At 39.0% G+C, this 19,199-nt stretch overlaps 2 long non-coding RNA genes across 6 annotated transcripts in view; one reads left to right on the top strand and one right to left on the bottom strand.

The window, feature by feature from the left end:
* LOC110260285 overlaps nt 1-19,199 on the bottom strand; it is a 492,008-nt gene that overhangs the window by 196,863 nt on the left and 275,946 nt on the right. The window contains exon 5 of one of the 5 annotated variants that reach the window (XR_002343282.1): nt 15,414-15,909. The exons of the other annotated variants lie outside the window; for them this stretch is intronic. This is a non-coding gene — a long non-coding RNA (uncharacterized LOC110260285). Of the gene's footprint in view, nt 1-15,413; nt 15,910-19,199 lie in introns of those variants that run through there. 5 annotated transcript variants of the gene reach the window in all.
* LOC102167557 overlaps nt 1-19,199 on the top strand; it is a 293,103-nt gene that overhangs the window by 258,580 nt on the left and 15,324 nt on the right. Inside the window, exon 6 of the long non-coding RNA XR_002343278.1 lies at nt 3,550-3,608. This is a non-coding gene — a long non-coding RNA (uncharacterized LOC102167557). The remainder of the gene's footprint in view (nt 1-3,549; nt 3,609-19,199) is intronic.

The following is a 19,199-nucleotide window of genomic DNA, read 5'->3' as shown; positions in this document are numbered from 1 at the left end:
GCTGTGGCTCTGGCGTAGGCCGGTGGCTACAGCTCCGATTCAACCCCTAGCCTAGGAACCTCCATATGCCGCGGGAGCGGCCCAAGAAATAGCAACAACAACAACAACAAAAAAAAGAAATTACTCCACTGTGGGCACAAGGGTGAGCAGGTTGCTGGCCTGGGACCCACCGGGCCCTGGTCCACAGTGTGCTAAGAAATAAATGAAAAGTTTTCTTCCACTAGTAGAATATGTACATCTAAGTGGTTTAGGAGAGCTTCTATTGTATAAAGCACCTTGTGTAGTATAAAGCATTCCACAGATATAAGGTATCACTATTATTTCTGCTTTTAGTTCAAGGTCTGATGCTAAGAATTAAACACATAGACATTTAAGATTAGATCTAGATAATGCATGACAAGTAGGAAAAAAAAAAAAAAAGCAGGCAAGAAACTAGCCTGATGACTAAAGAAAGTCAGAAAAATTTGCAAGTAAATTTTCCTTGCTCAAGCCAGGATAAAATCTAGAATTAAGTTAGTTAATAATGTAAGTTAAATTTCGATTAATAAAGTCTTTAATTATAGTTAAAGTCTTGCTTCCTTTATTAATTTGCTTTTACTGTCTCTGAAAATTTAGGTTTAGCTGTCTACCTAAAGAGCTATTTTTGAAAATATTTAATTGGCTGGAAAAAGTGTATTGAACCCTTTTTTCAAATGACCTATCTTTAGGAAACTGAGCTGTTTGGCTCGTTAAACTAAAAATGTATCCAGGCCTTCCCATGAAAGCATATTTTAACTCAAGCTGAGTAGAGTAGGGTAAAGAGACCCTCAGTAATATCCTGAGATTATAAACACAGATGTGTAAACATGCGACAGAAAAGCAGTGCTCAATCCAGGGTTGACGGGCTTCCCATGTCTGTGTTCTTTTGCCTTAAATGGCTTTTGTCTTTGACTACCCGACTCAAGAACGATCTCCGTCTACAAACTTGTTGAAGAAGCGTAAGAGACATTGTAAATTTAAGCTGTACCTGCCAGCCAAGGGCGTGGCTTTCTTCATCCCTATCCTAAGTGAAAGCCAAGCACGCGTTCTGTATTAGTTGGCCGAGGCTGCCATGACAAAGAGCCACCAACTACAGAAATTTATTGTATCCATTCTGGTGGCTAGAATTCTGGATCAAGGGGTTAGCAGGGTTGTGTTCTCCCTCAAAGTACTAGGGAAGGCCTCTCTCCTAGTTTCTGGAAGTTTCCTTAATTGTGATAGCATAACCCCAATCTTTTCATGACATACTCCTTGTCTGTGTATCTGTATGTGTATAAATTACCCCTTTTATAAGGACATTAAGTCACATTATATTAGGGACCCCCCCTTATTCCAGGATGACCCCATCTTAACTAATTACACCTGCAATGACCCTATTTCCAAATAAATTCACATTCTGAGGTACTAGGGGTTAGAATTTCAGTATGTGAAACTGTGGTAGACATGGTTCAACCCAAAATGGTGTCTCTAGAGGAAGACATCATCATCCTATGGTTTGTACTAATTCCCCAAGTAATTTTTAATTTTAATAACCAGTGCATAGTCCAATTTAACCAGGTGTAATAGTAATAATCATAATCACAAAAATTATGGTGAGGGCTAGAAGAAACAATAGATCAAAAAAGCAGTAAAATAAAAATTGGTTAATAAAAATTGGTGAAGTTTATCATTAGCTAAGACTAGAAGCAACATCATCAGTAAAAAGAAAAAACTAACAATGAGCACAGAAATATGAGAGGCAAAGATTCTTTTAAAAACAAGCAGAGGGACTAGATCAAGTTTAAGGAACACATGCAGTCCCCTTTAGGAAAGCACATTACTTCAAACATACCTGAAACACATGAGCATCCTTTAACTTGCTTTTGGTGCTAGAGATGAACCTGGTGGTTTGTTACCTGATAATGGTCATGGTTTAAAAGGGAATTTGGAAAAATGAAAATAAAAATAAATAAATAAATAAATAAATAAATAAATAAATAAAGGAATAAACCTATGGTGGAGTCTGAGTCAGGAAGACATTGGTTTTTTTAATTACTCTAGGAGTCTTCTCTCATCCCCATGCTAAGGGGGCCAGAAGAATCTTGCTTAGTACAAATCGATGCATCATTCTTATGGCAGTGGTAAGACATAATTATTATCCCCTGAGGAGGCAAAATGAATGGGCAGAAGGCATATTATGGAAGATACAAGAATTTCCCAAAGGCAGGAATGGGCTCCCAGATCACAACAGGAACGAGGCAATAACAAGCCCTCACTGACCTGGAGCAAGAAGAGGATGGGATCAGAACAGATGCTGAGGTGTGAGATTCTGTTTTGCCTGCGAGGGGAAGTGGGGGAAGAAAAAGGATTCAGAATTTACATCTGAGGGCCTGGATTCAAATTGCAGGACTCTCACTTCCTGGCTGTGTGTGCAAGCCATTTGACCCCTGTGACTCTCAGTTTTCCTGTCTATAAAATGGGCACATTTATCTGGAGAGCAGTTCATAGAAATCCATTGAAAAAAAGGGAATTTAGATAAGGAAAACAAAGTCCATTTATCTAATAAGGTACAAAATAGTAAGTATGTTTCTTTCAAAGTAAACATTTAAATAAAGTACAAACAGAAACTTTCTTTCAGTGACACAGGTGTGAGGAACACACCCTAGACTAAAAATGTTAAAGACATTTGCTCCACGTGTGCAATAAATACTAAACAAAAGAAAGATCCAAGGAATCTACAACCCTTCTTATATATCAAGTTGTATTTTTCTTGCTCAGGAATAATTACAATTTGTCCTCTTTCTATAAGATCTGTTATGTGGGACTAGTCAGTAATTTTATGGAGAGTTCAAGTTCTCAGAGTTTTTAATTTTCTTGTTTTATAGCAATATTCCATAGATATATATAGTACACTGTTCTATGTGTTAGTACACAACTTACTGAGTTTAGGTGTGTTATAGAGGCCAATGTTTTAGAACATGAAGTTGACTCTATTAAACACTGTAAACCACCATAATACCTCTTAAGAGTAAATCCTGTTCATTTGTTTTTTTTCTTATAAAAAAGAATTCACAGAATGTGCTTTGGCAGAACCTCCTATACCATGTAATTACAAAAGTAATTATTAAATTGAAGGCATAAAAATTTTATATTTGTTATTTTTGTCTTCAATAAAACTGACTTCAGTGCCTTTAACTCACTTTCTAACTCACTAGTTTTTCATTTATAAGGAAATGACATCTTATCAAACTTTAGAATATTGCTCTGAATGATTATGAATGTAGAATAACACTGTGTTGTATTTTCATTCTCTCATAACCACAAACAAAACTTTGCATCTTTGGTATTTTTTTTCAACATTTGATGTATTAGTCAAGACTTTGGTTACAATCAATGGAAACCAAACACAAAGTAACTTACATTTTTAAAAAATTATGGCTTATAAATTTGGAAAGTCTAAAGTTGCACAGAGCAAAGGCTGGATCTAGAAATTCAAATGATGTTATCAGGTCTTTGCCTATTTGTCCCGTAATCGTCTTCTTTTGTTCACAGCCCATCCTCTCCTGCCTGACAAGTACCATATTATCTGAAGCCCCAAATACCCAGTGCTGGTAAGTAGACAATCGCTTTATCTTGTTTTTCTGTTCTTGTTTTTTCCTTTCCCCCCAAGGTTTTCCCTCTGAAAACTGCATTTTACTGCGCTGATACTGTAGCCTCTAAGCCAGGTATGACTGAGACAAAAGACTATTAAATAATTGTCAATAAGTGTACTGATTATAGTCACCTTTAAGCTCTAGAATAAGAAACATATTCCTTTGCTTAAGTATAGGGACTTTCTATACCTATATCTTTATGATGTTCAAAAAAAAACTCAAAAAAAGAAGTAGCATTTTTACTGAACAATATGATAATCTCAACTTAGAATTAATAGAATTATAGTTTCTGTACCAACTTGAGAGCTGAAAATATATTCAGGAAGTCAAAATATTCTTTAAACTCTCTTATTTGAATCAACAAACCTCAAGACTTTGGTATTTAAAATGAAAATTTCTGATATATCCCAACAATAATTCTCATTTACAAAAAAAGCATTATCCTAGCACCGTTTCACTTGCTATTGAATCATCACACTGAAACAGTAATAATAGAAAAGACAGGATAAAAAGTCATCTATTCTTGTGAATGCAAGTGACAGAACATCTCCTACTTTGATCTCTTGTGATATTCAAATGTTAGCTGGGAGAGAGAAACCACAAAGGAGAGTTTGATTTATTTGGCTAAACTACAGTGATTTGCAAGGCCTGTTTCAAACACACAGCATCAACATCAGCAGCAGCAACGTTCTACCTACAGACACGAGCTTGACCTTTGCCTTTGTAAATGCCAAAGATGGTAAAAATCGACAGTCCTTCGATTCTAGGAATTTGAACTTTGAAATCAAGGGTAGCTTCAGCTCTCAGTTTAAATAAATATTAGGGAGATGTACAAGCATAGACACCAGTGATGAAGTGGTTACTTCAAGATCTTTCTACGATGTTCTTGAATTTATATTATCTGGGCTTGTTTGTTTACCTAGTCGTGCTACATAGAGTTTGGTCCATTTTGGGCTTATCCTAATGTTGGCCATTTACCACTGGAGATTCAGCTGTAACACATACTTGGAGAGAATTCTGGATAAGTAGTTAAGGATATCCCAATGATACTAGGTCTTCTAATCATTTCTTAGGATTCTCTACTTCTTTGCAGTAAGTACCACAGCTGTAATCGTACATCTATGTATTTCTTATTTATTAAGTGTATGTTTCTATAACACCATAAATCCTATGAAACCAGAGGCTATATCTGTGTCTGTATATTAACTGCCTAGAAGTATAGCATAAAATAAGTGTAAAATAAACATCTGTTGAATAAGTGAATGAAAGAGGCAATTCCAAGAGGCTCCCTCCCAGTTCTTTACAAATTCATGTGATTTTTACAGCAGGTTAAGTGGGAGGTATAGAGTAAATCAATGTCTCCTCAATTTACCTGTTTTTGAAAATACAGATTATCAGAACTTTCTTCCCACAGAGATACTGATTCAGAGGGTTTGGGGTGTTTAGGTGTTTTAAACCAGATCTCCTAGGGGAGACCTATAATGGAGCAAATTTAAGAGATATTAAAGGTTCATACCATCTTAGATCCAAAATTCTAGAATGTTCCTCTCTGTTAAGTGATCAAAGGACTTCTGGAATCCTCACAATTCCCATGCTTATTAAAAGAAATGTTGACATCATTATATTTCTTTGTTCTGCCCACTTGGAATTTCCTGATTTTACATTTGTAATTTTGACTACTTTGAGTGAAACTGAAGAGCACTTCAGTGCCTGGTCTTTGAAAAAAAAAACAAAATAAAACCTGTTCACCTAATGTGGGATTCTAGCTGACCACTCAAGTTCCACGGATAACAGAATCTGTTTTTGTGTTGCATGGTCTTTTATTTTAGGAAACTGGGTTTTAATGGTATGCACAATCACAGAGCCTTGTAGGAGACATCCCTCTCCTCTCCTGGTAGCAGAACCCAAATTTTGCTTTGGAGGAACCATTTTTAGTCACGTGGCATGGCACAGATACAAGTGACCTCACCCCCCAAATTTTAAAGTGGAGCCTGATTGGCTTAAACCCACCAGCGAATCCCATCCCTTTAGTGAAGTATTTGGTTGAGTACAGAAACTAAGCAGAGCCAGTGAAGCAGGGGACATGTTTGCTGGGGCTTCTGGGACTAAAAGGCATATCTTTTCCATGGAGGTTACCAAAAGAAATGTTTCTTTTTCTTGCCAGTGAGTTACAAAAATATAACTGCTCCGGCCATTTTGAGACCATGAGGCAACTGAAGGCTATCAGGGGCCCTGGTTGTAGTCTGAGAATATAATCAATACAAAAGACAGAAAAATCGAGATAAAATCAGTCCTAGACAATATCACACAAGTTTCCATATTAAGTCTCAATTACAACCAACCCTGACTTGCCTTTTGAGTATGTGACCTAATGAATCTCCTCCTTTGTTTATGTCAGTTTGTGCTGGGGTCCCTGTCACTTGAAACTTAAAGATTCCTAACAGACATAAGACCCCTGACCATCAGGAAGTAACCCTTAAAAGTATCTGCGGGAAGAGACAGGAGCTGTAACGTCATCGGTGATGCCAGAGATGGATGTAGACGTTAGCATGCCTTCCTGAAATACCATGGTTTTTGTGCAAAAAGTAGAAAATAAAATCCCTTTTTAAGGAATACCATGGCCTAGCCACATGTTCCAAACTAGAAACCCATAAACATAATCTAGCAAGATTTTTTTTTCTGATATGCCAATTCATTACCTGAAATCTCAGAATAATATAAAAAATTGAAATAGCATGTCATTAGGTATTTCACCAGTTGCCTTTATTGCACTGAAAATAAAATTACATAAAAATCAGGATTATCTCTGAAAATTCAAGGCATATGGTGGCCATGCCTAGGGAACCTCCACCTTGTTTTATGGGAATAAATTATTGTTAAAACGAACACACTGCTAGAAATGCTGTTACCAGTCTGCAGGTCATAAAGATAAAAAGAGCTAAACCAACCTCTCGGTGTGGAATTGGCAAGTGAAAAGATGTGTTCTGCACACAATAGGTATGCAGTGAATCTGTCTGACAACAAAAACCCTGCTAGGATTAGCAGTGAGCTATTTAAGCCCTGCTGTTTCTTGTGGACTTTGCCAACCTTGGCTGCAGAGCAAGGAAACTGTCGTCATTAACAAGAACCCCAAGCTATGGCTCTTCTTCCTCCACCTCAAACTTTCATAAACCCTACAGTCAGGTGCTGGTCTCTCGTCAGTGACTGACAGGAGCACAGGGTCTGAAGGAAACATTTTTGTCTGCGATTATTTGTGAAGGATGATAATTTCACTGTGCCTGTGTCAACAGGCTTGTTACTATGGAATTTGTAAATATAGTCACTAAACTGTAAAATGATAGTCTTGTATTGAAATTGACCTGCTTTTAGCCTATGTGTTTTAGCATCTGGCATCTAAAAATTCTGCTGTATAGCACAAATCAAAGTAGATAAAACCAGTTGGCTGAAAACAAAAAATGAGAGTGGGCATGTCTTTCCATTTCTGGAAGACTGAGAAACAAAATAGAGACCACCTTTGAAAATCCAAATTACAAAAGGTTTTTTAAAAGATTTAAAAAATACATGTACCAATATATTCATGTATATCGTGTGTATACACACAGAGATATATTTCAGCTGACCTCAAGCATTAATGAACAAAAGGTATCAAAAAGCTCAAGATAAACCATAAGATAAACCATTTCTGCTTGGTAGGAAAGCAATTATATTTCCAGAATTGGAACCATGTGCTATGGTTTCACAGAGTATTTGCAGAAGAATTTGCATGTATAATCCTTATATGTAAGCGTCACCATCATATGATGACAAACACATTTTCTTGAATAACCAGATTTAACATCTCCCATCCCTATCTGCTTGAGAAAGAACTCTGCCCGGGGTTCACCACAAACCATTCCTGGTAGTTCCTCAGCATCTTGCTTCCCACCAATGGAAGTTCTTGTTCATTTGTTCCCTCCAGACTTTTGATAGTAATAGGATTAACCATCATTTGAGTACTATGTACTAAGCAGTGTGCTAGGTGATTTACATTTCTCACTTCGTCCTAACAACAAGATAGGTGCTCTCTTTTAGTCATTATACAAATAGAGAAACTGAGGCTTGAGTTCATAAGAAATTAAATGGCAGAGTCAGAACTCAGAGTTGAATTTTAACCCAGTTTGATTCTAAAGCCCATGCTCTTAACCATTACATAATTGATCATTAACTATTACCCTTGGATTTTTTAAAAGGATTCTAAAATTCTCTCAATAGTTGTAAGGTAATATATTCCAGTTATACAATCTGATTCTGATATATTTACACTGAAATTTTTCAGATAAACCACTTAAGTTTAAAGGAAAAGGTAAAATGCAACAAGCAATATTTGTATGACTTGTGGAGTTAAGAATTGATCAATTATAATTAGACAGAATCTGGTGGTTCAGACACCACAAGAACACACTGAACTTGTATTTTGCCTGTTTTAGTAATGATTCACCAGGCTTTATAGCTGATGCCATCTGAAACTCATGAGCACTATATCCAGGCATTTCTTTTTTCTTCATCTGCCAATTTCATGTTCTCACTTTGTGATTTTCCTGTAGAAATATTAATGATTTTGGAAGACAGAGGCTATGATGGAGGTCTTCTGCAGATACAGGATTACTTCAGATGCTCTTCTAGTATCCTCTACACATATCCAGTTTTTTCTCGCCTCTTTTCTCATCCTCTTGTTATTTCTTCTTTCCTTCTTCTTCTCCCATAAACGTCCCATATCTTCCATTTTTCTTATGACCTCAAGGTCATTTTTCTTTTGTTTATGTAGTTAGATACATGGTCATGGTATGAAAGGTCTCAATCCATACTTTGACCATTTGATCACCTTGAGGAGATATAGATACAGATTAGCCATAGTATATACAGATAGAGGATAGAAAGAGGTAGATAAATAGATAAATAGATAGATAGATAGATAGATAGATAGATAGATAGATAGATAGATAGATAGATATAGATAGATAGATAATAGGTAATAATATGTAGATAAACAGATAATAGATAATAGGTAGACAGGCACATAGATAGATTGATAATTCTTGAATGATTTTAAGACCCGATTACTTCACATTTGACATTCATGAGATCAGGTCTGATATAATTGGCAGTGCCTTTGATTTGATGATGCACAATAAATACAGTCACTTCCACGACAGCAGTATGTCTTCTAGTAACCTTAAGTATCCCCCTTTTTTTTGAAATCTCTCAAACACAAATACATAAATGTAATGTCTGCTTTTAAAATTCTCAAAAAATTAAAAATTAAATAAATTGATAAATTAAAAAAAAAATACCCAGACCTTTTTCCTGTTTTTCTCTCTTCGTGTTCCATGCAAAAAGACATGAAGTCAGAGCCCCGTAATTATGAGGTTCTTTCTCCTATATTCTAGGTCAATAATTTTTAGGAAATATACATCAACCCTCCTTTTCAAATCAAACTCCAAAATGTGGTGTTGATTTTTTTCAGGCATTTTCAAATCTGCTTGACTATCTCTTCCTTCCGCCCCTCCACCCCTCTCCCCTCTGGTAAGTGACAAGGTGCTACGTACTATAAGTCTAGGTGCTGGAGCAGCACCAGTGGGCTCCAGCGTCAGCGTGTGCACTCGATGTACATATTTTATTCTTACCTTTCCTCCACAGCCAAGACTGTCAGAGGAAACATGGCATTTTTTACAGCTTTCTGCTAAGTGTCAGGCTTTGCACTTCAAATATTTGATAAGTGGAGCATAAGTTGCAGGAGCACATCCATGCGAAAGGCAGATACACAGTCTAACTTTCACTCCCCTGTTAACTTTTTCATCTCCCTGCAGAAGTTGTTTCTGTCCATATTTTTACTTCAGCTGGGCTGAGTGGGAGAAAGAACTCAAAGGGAGGTCTAAGCAGATGGTTGTCACAAACTGCATACGGCAATTGAGAATTAGTGTACAAGCATATGCAACCTGGTACAGTATGAAACATTCCAGCATATGAGTGCTGAAATAAATCAAGCCTGGAGAAGATCGGGATGATAAAAAGATGGGCTCTTTTCTCCCTGTTACATATATATATTTAGGCCTGCTGAATTCATTAGGATATGTTCTCTGTTTTCAGTAGGCAAGTTAACACCTAAATTGAGCAGATTCGTGTAGATTCTGGTATCTCGCCTTTCTCATCCACAGTGTGCTTTCTGAAAAGACGTATTTCTCAAGAGAGGCGCATCTTTTTCATATCAGGTTTGGAGATTATGGCATCCACTTGCCTGGACAAATTTAATCATCATAATAATTACTAAGCAGATATAACAAGGTACATGCACTCCCCAATTTATTAATGACAAGCACGCACCAGGCACAGTGTACATAGAGTTTCCATGTACGTTTTTGGACTACTCATGACCCTACTGGTGACCAATCTGCTGAAAGCAGTTCATTCACAAATATATGACCTTCTAAGGGTTTTTTCACTGAGAATGGTGATAAAGAGACCTATACCAATAGTAGTTAACAGCAAAGTGGTGTCAAATTCGCAGCCCAGAAGTCTTTAGAGTAGGAGCAGTAAAGAGATGCAGCTTTGCCACGTTGCCTTTTCTAATGATAAATAATTGATAATCATCCTCATTAGTACTCTTATGAATTCCAGTCAATGGGGTGAAGTGAGGTTTTCCCCCCAGTGGGCGTGGCTTTTTGTGGCTGGTGAAGAGAGGCCCACGTGCTGCCCCTGCTCCTGCAGCCAGCAGCAGCTCCTCCCTTCCCTAAACTTGCTCCGGATGAGTTTTAAAGACGCTCCAGTCATTTTCAACGAGGCCTTTTGCTGCCATTGCCTTTTTCCTTTGTGTCCCTTCCCATCTGCCCTTCTTTGTGAGAGGCGAAAGAAATGCAAGACACAAAAGAAAGAGGAAGGGGGGGAATGATAGATATTGGCTCAAGAATAAAGATTGAATTCCATATTGGTAGACCCAAACACAAATCAACTCTGAACTACAGGAGTCTACGAACATGCACATAAATCATTTATAACGATAATCCAAGACGAGGTCCAAATCTCATTAAAGTATATGAATCCTTAATCTATTTTGGCAAAAAAGCACCAATACACATTTTTTCTTTTTATCATAAATTACAGTTCTGTGGCACTGTGCAAATATTACCAAGCTGTAAGACAGCTGTGCTCCATTAAAATGTGTAATGGTCGCTGATTCCTTACAGCACATGGTCATCAGGCTGAATCTACAGCCAGTAATTAGGAAGATGAAATGTTTAATTGTGCCTTAATTTTGATAAAATTTATCTGTCACACATCCCGCAGCCGAGCATTATGCTCACAAATCAATGTCATCAGGCCGAGCAGGAACTCAAGCACCAGATTCTTGTCCCTGACAGATTCATTTGAATATGTAACTGCTCTGTGATGAGCTACAAGGCTAAGGAAGAAAGTGAAAACTTGCCCTGTTGACATGTTCTGGTGAGGTAGGTCCTGTTACTTCCTAAAGGAAAAGTAAGGCTCAAAGACAATTCCACTCCTACCTCTTGAAGGCCACTGTCTATCTCTAGCTCTGATCAAAAAAAGAAAAGCCACCCTTCAGGCTCTACCTTTTTCATCTTTTTTTTTTTTTAAATCTTATTATAGTTGATTTACTATGTTCCACCAATTTCTGCTGTACAGCAAAGTGACCCAGTTATATATATACATTTTTTCTTGTAATATCTTCTACTGTGTTCCATCACAAGCGATTAGATATAGTTCCCTGTGCTATACACCAGGACCTCATTGCTTATCCACTCCAAATGTAGTAGTTTGCATCTACTAACCCCAAACTCCCATTCCATCCCACTCTCTCCCCCTCCCCACTGGCAACCACAAAGTCTCTTCTCCATGTCCTTGAGTTTATTTTCTGTAGATAGGTTCATTTGTGCCATATATTAGATTCCCGATATAAGTGATATCATATGTTATTTGTCTTTCTGTGGCTTACTTCACTTAGTATGGGGATCTCTAGTTCCATCCATGTTGCTGCAAATGGCATTATTTTGTTCTTTTTCATGGCCGAGTAGTATTCCATTGTATATATGTACCACATCTTCTTAATCCATTCATCTGTCAACGGATATTTAGGTTGTTTGTCTAAGCAGTTCTAGAGGTAAGGATCATGTCTTGGCTATTGTGAATAGTGCTGCAATGAACATAGGGGTGCACATATCTCTCTGAATGAAAGTTTTGTCTGGATATATGCCCAGGAGTGGGATTGCTGGGTCATATGGTAGTTCTATATTTAGTTTTCTGAGATACCTCCATATTGTTTTCCGCAGGAACTCAAGCACCAGATTCTTGTCCCTGTCCACAGTGATTGTACCAATTTACGTTCCCACCAACAGTGTAGGAGGGTTTACCTTTTTCATCTTAAAATCTATTGATGTGGGGAGAAGAGATGGATGGCAGGAGAAGGTGGAGAAAGAGAGAAAGTAATTTAGTAATGCCCTTTGTAGTCCTCTATCCTAACACCCTTATCTAAGGATAGGTCAGTGAGGCCAGCAAGAGCCATCACAATGAACTGGGTAGCTAAACATGCACTGATTCACAGAACGTTAGAATGTTAGCCATGAAACGTCTTTTGTTTTATGCACCAGAGAGACTGCCGAAGGACCAGAGCACCGTCAGAAAGCATTCAGATTCCCATGAGGCAATCACAGTTGAGATAACCTAACATTTTACAGAAGGCTTTATAATACTTATAAGCAATATTTACAAATCATGTTGAATACGTTTTTCAAATGGCAAGAAATATTATTTTAAGCACAGGGACGTGTAAGTACAAATACCTGCCAAGGCTGAAAATTCATTTGTGTCATGTTTTCCCCACAAAATGAATCAGTCATCATCTCTCACCCACAATAACGATGGCTCATTACCCAAGAGAATTTAAAGAGCAGACGTAGGAATGTAATTGACATTTTAATTTTACATGGCCCTGGAAATAAAAATCATTGAGGGAGGTCATGGCCAAGGCTGTGGGAGGGTGGAAGGCAGGTGTGAAGAAAGGGCAGATCAAGATGGACAGTTGTAGAGGACACAAAACAGCCAAGACCCCTAGAAAATGCTGAGTGTCCAAAGGGAGGCTCTATTTGTCCAGGCCAGCAAGTTAGATCCTCGGCAAGGTCTTAGAAATTTTTTTTAAGTATTTATTGAATGAATAAATTAATGGCATTGATTTTCTGTGTACTTTGATTTTTTTTTTGGGAGGGGGGGCTGTGCCCATGGGATGCATAAGTTCCCAGGCCAGGGATGCAACCTAAGCCACAGCAGTGACAATGCCTGGGTCTTTGACCCACTCTGCCACCAGGGAACTCCTAAAATGTTCTTAATAGGCCAAAATTTTACCAAAGGACACAGTTAAGTTTTCGAAGGTCACTCATTCCTCACCAGGCAATTAATGAACCAGCGGAAGACTCAGAGCATGCCAGCTTACTTTAAAGTAAAATAAGTCTCAAGATCAGGAATAATTTTAGAAGAGTCTTCAGGGAGAGCCAAATGGCATTAAGCTATAGCCTGCTAACAAGAAGACTCATTAAAACACTTTTCTAAACTTAGCCATGGAAATAAGTCCAAGCTAAAGATATCATAGTCCCCATTCCCTTTGGTACTATTTTCATGGGCAGATATATTCAGGGCCTGGATAAAAGGGTGGTATTCTAGTAAGATGGTTGTATTTCATCCTACTAGAATTCCACATAAGCTCAACAGAAGTAGGAATAACTAGGAGGGTACAAACGGCACAGAGAATAGTACTAAATGACTGGCATTTTGTATCTTTCACAACAAACTGCTTTCACACCCATTGTCTTATTTGGAGCCTAGAGAGGTTAAGTTTGTCCCATAAATATCCAAGAAAGATTAAAACCAGTGCATTGGGTCAAGGGATTGGCTCACTCCAGGCATTCTGGTGGGTCTATTTCTTATGCTGAAAGTGCCACTTCCCAGACTCCTTTGTTGAAGCAAGGGTTCTGCCTAGGATTTAGGTCCTGCCATTCAGATGCATGTGTGTGAGATCTGAGTTGACTGGAGAGAGAGACAGGGAACAGGGCATCCACTCTAAGGGCACCAGACTGCGACAGAAGCAGCAGAATTTGGGAGCCAGCAGTCGTGGTGGCAACTCTCAGATTTGTCAAGCACTTTTCTAATTCAGCAGCTTCCTGTTGGGGGCAGAGGTGACTTCCTGATTCTGCAGCATGGCAAAGGCAGCAGAGGTCTCTTAAAGGACATTCCACAGTGTCGGGGGAACTTCCCCCTTTGCGCCTCAAGTTAGCTGTGTGAACTCGAGTTTGGCACTTGCCATCCACCTCTACATGGATTAAATCATGAGCCGCTGCATCTGCCTGCCGACCTGCAGCACCCCTGAGTGGAGCTCAGGGTGGAAATTAGGAGTGAAAGAGTGTGCTCTGGGAAAACTGGAAGAACAGGTCTTCAGACAATCAGATACTTTTAGGAGAAGATTTTGTGTGCCCAATTCTTGTATCTCTTCCTATCTAGAAAAACACTAAAATCCTTCATGGTGATGTCTGCTCCTTGTGACTAGCAGTAACCTTCGTGAGACCAGCAACAAACTTTTGTAAAATGTGTGCATGGCTGCAGGTACCCCCCCAAACCCCCCTGACACACACATACACACCTTTTATCATATACACTGATACTATTTCCCCCTCCTTCTTTGAGGTGGTATTTTAGAGAGCTCTGGAATACCACCTTGCCTGGGCTGGAGTTAAGTGGACAAAGCAAAGGCTGTCACAATAATCTGCAAATGCACCCGCTCCAAGGGTGTGAGCTACAGAGGAAAGGCCTGAGGGAATCCAGGCTGGGAAAACCCAGGATACTTGCCCCGTAGCTGAGGTGCATATCAAAGGAATGATTTCAGTGAGCCCAGACCTCTTGTGTTCCTGCCTTTTGTTGCAAAAACTCCTATGTACCCTAGCTCCCCACTGGCCTCCTCATCAGTTTCTCAGGGCTACCTGAGATGCTGTCTCCCGGTCTTAAGTCCTAATTTTGCCCCCAAATAAAACTTAACTCTCAGCTTCCAGGTTGTGCATTTTTTTTTAATTCAACAGCTGAATTCCGTGGGCTGCAGCAGAGAGCCTTCGACAATATACCCAAGCGGTGTGATCCCAACCTAGTGTTCTTTTCACAGCTTCTCACCACAAGGTGGAGAATAATGCAAATTACAGATCTGGTTTAGAATTTGAGAAGACCTAACGATTTTTGAAAACTATGTTTAAAGGACTTTATAATAGTGTAGTAGAGATAGCAATAGACTAATTAGGCAGGAGGATGCTACGATTTGGGGCAAATCAATATTCTATCAGCATAATGTCTTCATCTTAAAAATAACACACCGAGTGAAAAGAATGATTTCTGTAGTCCTTCGCAGCCCCAATATTCTGAGATTCTCCAAGGATGATTTTAAAGTAAATTTATCAGTTTAGCTACCTACCAAAGCATTAAACAATAAGTGCTTTCACTGGAAGTGAAATGTTAGTTAGCTATGTGTGGTGACAGATGCAACTGTAGTACCCTTATGTAAAAATGGTCCCTTTGTCAGAGTCCTTAGGTGGAGCCCATATGATGGGCTGGCACTGTCTTCAAAGGGATATTGACACATCCTTGTTCCATCTGGAATTACCCCATCTGGACCGAACCACATGCTCATGTGCCAGTGTATGATGTGATCCATATGACCATACCCCCAAATAATATAAAATATTTTACAGCTTTATGTTTTAATGATATCAACATTGATAAGTGAGAAACGTTTCCCATTTTTACAACACCTCACTTTCTACAAAGCCCGCATGTGTCAAAAGTTGCAAAGTTAGAAAACTTAATGAAGTGAGGAAAACTCACTGGTGAGTGAAACTTCATTCAGTCAGCACACAATGATTGAAGGAACCGTTACTTATTCACATACATTCAGTGAACACCCACTCTGTGCCAGCAAGAATGGGCCAGGTGTTATAGTCTAAAGGGCATGGTACTCTTATGGTGCGCACAGCCTAGAAGAAGAGACAGACCAATAAAATAGATATGCGTGCTTCAGGATGATGAGCAACCGGAGAGTGACAGGGCTGGCTGAGCGCTTGTGGGAGGGCTTTAAGAAGGCTTCCCCAGACAGTGACTCCTCAACTGCACTGTAAAGGCTGAGAAAGTGCCAACAGCGAAGGAGAGAGTTGACGGAGCTTTTCGGAGGCTAGGAGCTGGCCTGGGAAAGATGGAGAGGAACATTTTAGAAGGTGTGGCATATTCAGAACTATGTGTCAGTCCAGGCGGGAATGTAAGACTGAGTAAACATATGTTTTCTGTTTTTAATATTTTCATCTTCCGCAAGGAAAAAAGCTAACAGAAGGGGAGAAGTCTCAGAAGAATGAAATAAATAATATCAGTTTCTGGTCCTGTTTCCTGAGGTGTGAAGAGTACATTGACCAAACTAACTTGTTCTCCAACCCTGTGACCTTCGGCAATTGTCCACAGTCTCACCGCTAAGGGACATGTTGGAGATGACACCTTGCTGAAAATTTGCATTTCCTGTGAAAATTTAATTTAGCATGTTTCTATTAAAACTATTTAATTCTTTAAAACACAAAGTAGCAAATAGCATCTTTAAAAAGAGAGGTTTCAGTGCATATTTTAAAACTTTTTATTAGAAGAGCATCATAGATTCAGTACAGAAATTAAATTCAGAGAAAGGTGAGGTGGCCTGGATAACGGACCCCTTGCCCCCAATATATCTAGGTTCTAACTCCTGGAAGCTGTAAATGTTACCTCATATGGCAAAAGGGACTTTACAGGTATGGTTAAGTTAAAGATCCTGAGATGGGGAGCTTTTCCTAGATTATACGAGTGGGCCCTAACTGTAATCATAAGGTTTTCTTTTTTTCTTTTTACGGCTGCACCTGGGGCATATGGAAGTTCCCAGGCTAGGGGTCGAATAGGAGCTGCAGCTGCCAGCCCACACCACAGCCAGAGCAACACCAGATCCAAGCTACATCTGTGAAGTAAGTTGCAGCTCGCAGCAACGCCAGATACTTAATGCGCTGAGTGAGGCCAGGAATTGAACCCACATCCTCAGAGAGATAGCATCAGGATCTTAACCCACTGAGCCACAATGGGAACTCCTGTAGTCATCTGTTTTGTTGTAAGAGAAGTAGAGGGGGGATGGGACTACAGAGGAAGAAGGCAGCCCTGCGAAAGCAGAAGCAAGATAAGCATTGCTGGCTTTAAGATGCAGGAAGGAGGGAGGGGCCCAAGAGTGCAGGCAGCCCCTAGAAGCTAGAGCAGTTAAGGAAGGAATCCTTTCCCAGAGACCAGGAGGGAGCCAGCTTCGTAACACTTTGACTTCAGCTCATTGAAACTGATTTTGGGCTTTGGATCTCCAGAAGGCTAAGAAAATGCTTTCATGTAGTTTTAAGCCACTAAGTTTGTGGCAATTTGTGATGGTGTCAATAGCAAACCAATGAAAAGAGCAAATAAAAAATTTTATAAAATTTTCACACATGAGAGCAGCCACAAATACATTACAGGAAAAATCATTATTTGTAGGCTAGAATGCTTAAAGTACAGGCCACGATGTGAATTTTAACCATGCTCCACTACTTTTTCTTATAAAAATTAACAAATGTTTATGTTTGTGGGAAAGCACACCAAATCAGTACACACAGTTCCAAAAAGAAGGCGGAGGAGTTCCCAGTTGGCCTGGCAGGTTAAGGATCTGGCATTGTCACTGCTGTGGTGTGAGTTTGATCCCTGGTCTGTGAACTTCTGCATGCTGTGGGCATGGCCAAAAAAAAAAAAAAAAAGGCAGAGGCCAGGGATGGAAAATTAAGGTCGAATACTATAACTTATTCAATAGTCTTGTCTCATTCACTAAATCTGTTGAGAAATTACTTTAAATGCTAGCAATAAGGTATTGTTTAAATATTTATAATTATTTGCCTTGTAAGAATATTCCTTTTAGAGTGATTCATTCAATAAACATTTACTGACTGAGTCTTTTGGGATAAAGCAGTGATCTAAATAGTCTTAAGCTTCTATAAGGAGTTCATATTCTTGGAAACTAGACCAAAATGTCAATATAAATTTCAATGTCATGAATGCTCTGTAGAACAGTGAGAAGAGATACCAAGAAAAATGGCATGTTTATAGTATATTCAGATTTTCAAATATTTATCTCCATGACATGCTGTCAGAATTTACACTCTCAGTTAATGGGCTTTATTCACACAACACAGCCTATTTCTCCTCAAGTTCATGGAAATGACTTAGCAAATGGCAATGGCTCAAAATTAATAAGGGAAAGACAATCTTAGAAACTCTCCAGTCCTGTTCCTTCCTTCCTTCCTCCTTGGTCCTGGATCTTGCTGTGGAAGGCTGTTTCGGCCAGAAGTCAGAATGTTCCCAAAATGCTAATGCCGTGGGTGGGATGTTTGAGGTGAGGAGGAATAAAGAAGTTGAGGAACAATGACTCCTTCACTGCAGTTAAGGAAGGAATCCTTTAATTCAGCTCTCCTCTTAGGAAGCAAACAGCATTGAGTTGTTTAGTTACTCAAAGCGACATTTAAGTAGTGCCTGGAGGTAGTTCTTGGGTGGCTGTGTTTTTATTGTCCAGAATCCATGTTTTCAACCAACCAGTGGGTGCCAGGAGCTAGCTGAGCCAGGCAGCTGTAGCATCGGACTACCGACAATGGACTCAGGGTGGACTGACTGAAGGGAATAAAAGCTCTGAAGTGTCAAATATAAAAATATTTGAATAGAGGTTTGAAAGAGTCCCAGGTCAAGAGAGCCCTGGGTCATCTGAGAATCAGTGCTGTGGATATTATGCAAACTATGACATCGTTCAGTTTTAAGCTAGAATCTAGTTGTGAATAAGATTAAATTCTTATTTCATTTTAGAGCCACAGAGTGTGCTTTTATGTCTCTCTACGTAACTTTCTTCATGATTCACATGTGCCGAAATGCAAAGCATTCAGGGCCCCCCAGTGGCAATGCATAGTGGAGAAAGGAAAGTGATTTATATTGGGTTGTAGTTTCACTGTTGAGAGAACTAAAAGAGCAGCAAATAGAAGGAAAATGAGTAAGTACCCAGAAGACAATCCATGAGGTGGCAATACCACTTCATGGATTGTCTTCTGGGTACTCATTCAGTGTCTAATCCTCAGCTTTATTGGTTCTCAAACGCAATTTTGTCAAAATACCCAAAGTCAAACAGCTTTCCAGGACTGATGCATATTCTTCTATATAAGTGAACTCCACAGACATGAAAACACCAATTTATCAATGTACAATAAAGCAAACATTCTTCTGCTGCCTGTAATATTTGCCTTCTCTAGAGTACCTTTTTTAAAAATACATTTGGGAGGCTAACTTCATAACCAGAAGGTTCTTTCTGTAACTAGAACTGGAGAAAAAGAACAGTCATAGTTGACAGGGGTAATTTCATCAAGCCCTGGAACACCCTGAACTCAATGGGACGACCAAATATTTTTGTTTTTTCCC

The sequence above is a fragment of the Sus scrofa genome, chromosome 4 (genome assembly GCF_000003025.6).
Source record: "Sus scrofa isolate TJ Tabasco breed Duroc chromosome 4, Sscrofa11.1, whole genome shotgun sequence".
Lineage (NCBI taxonomy): Eukaryota > Metazoa > Chordata > Mammalia > Artiodactyla > Suidae > Sus > Sus scrofa.
Note: the sequence above shows the minus strand (reverse complement) of the source record. Positions and strands in the feature narration are given on the sequence as shown.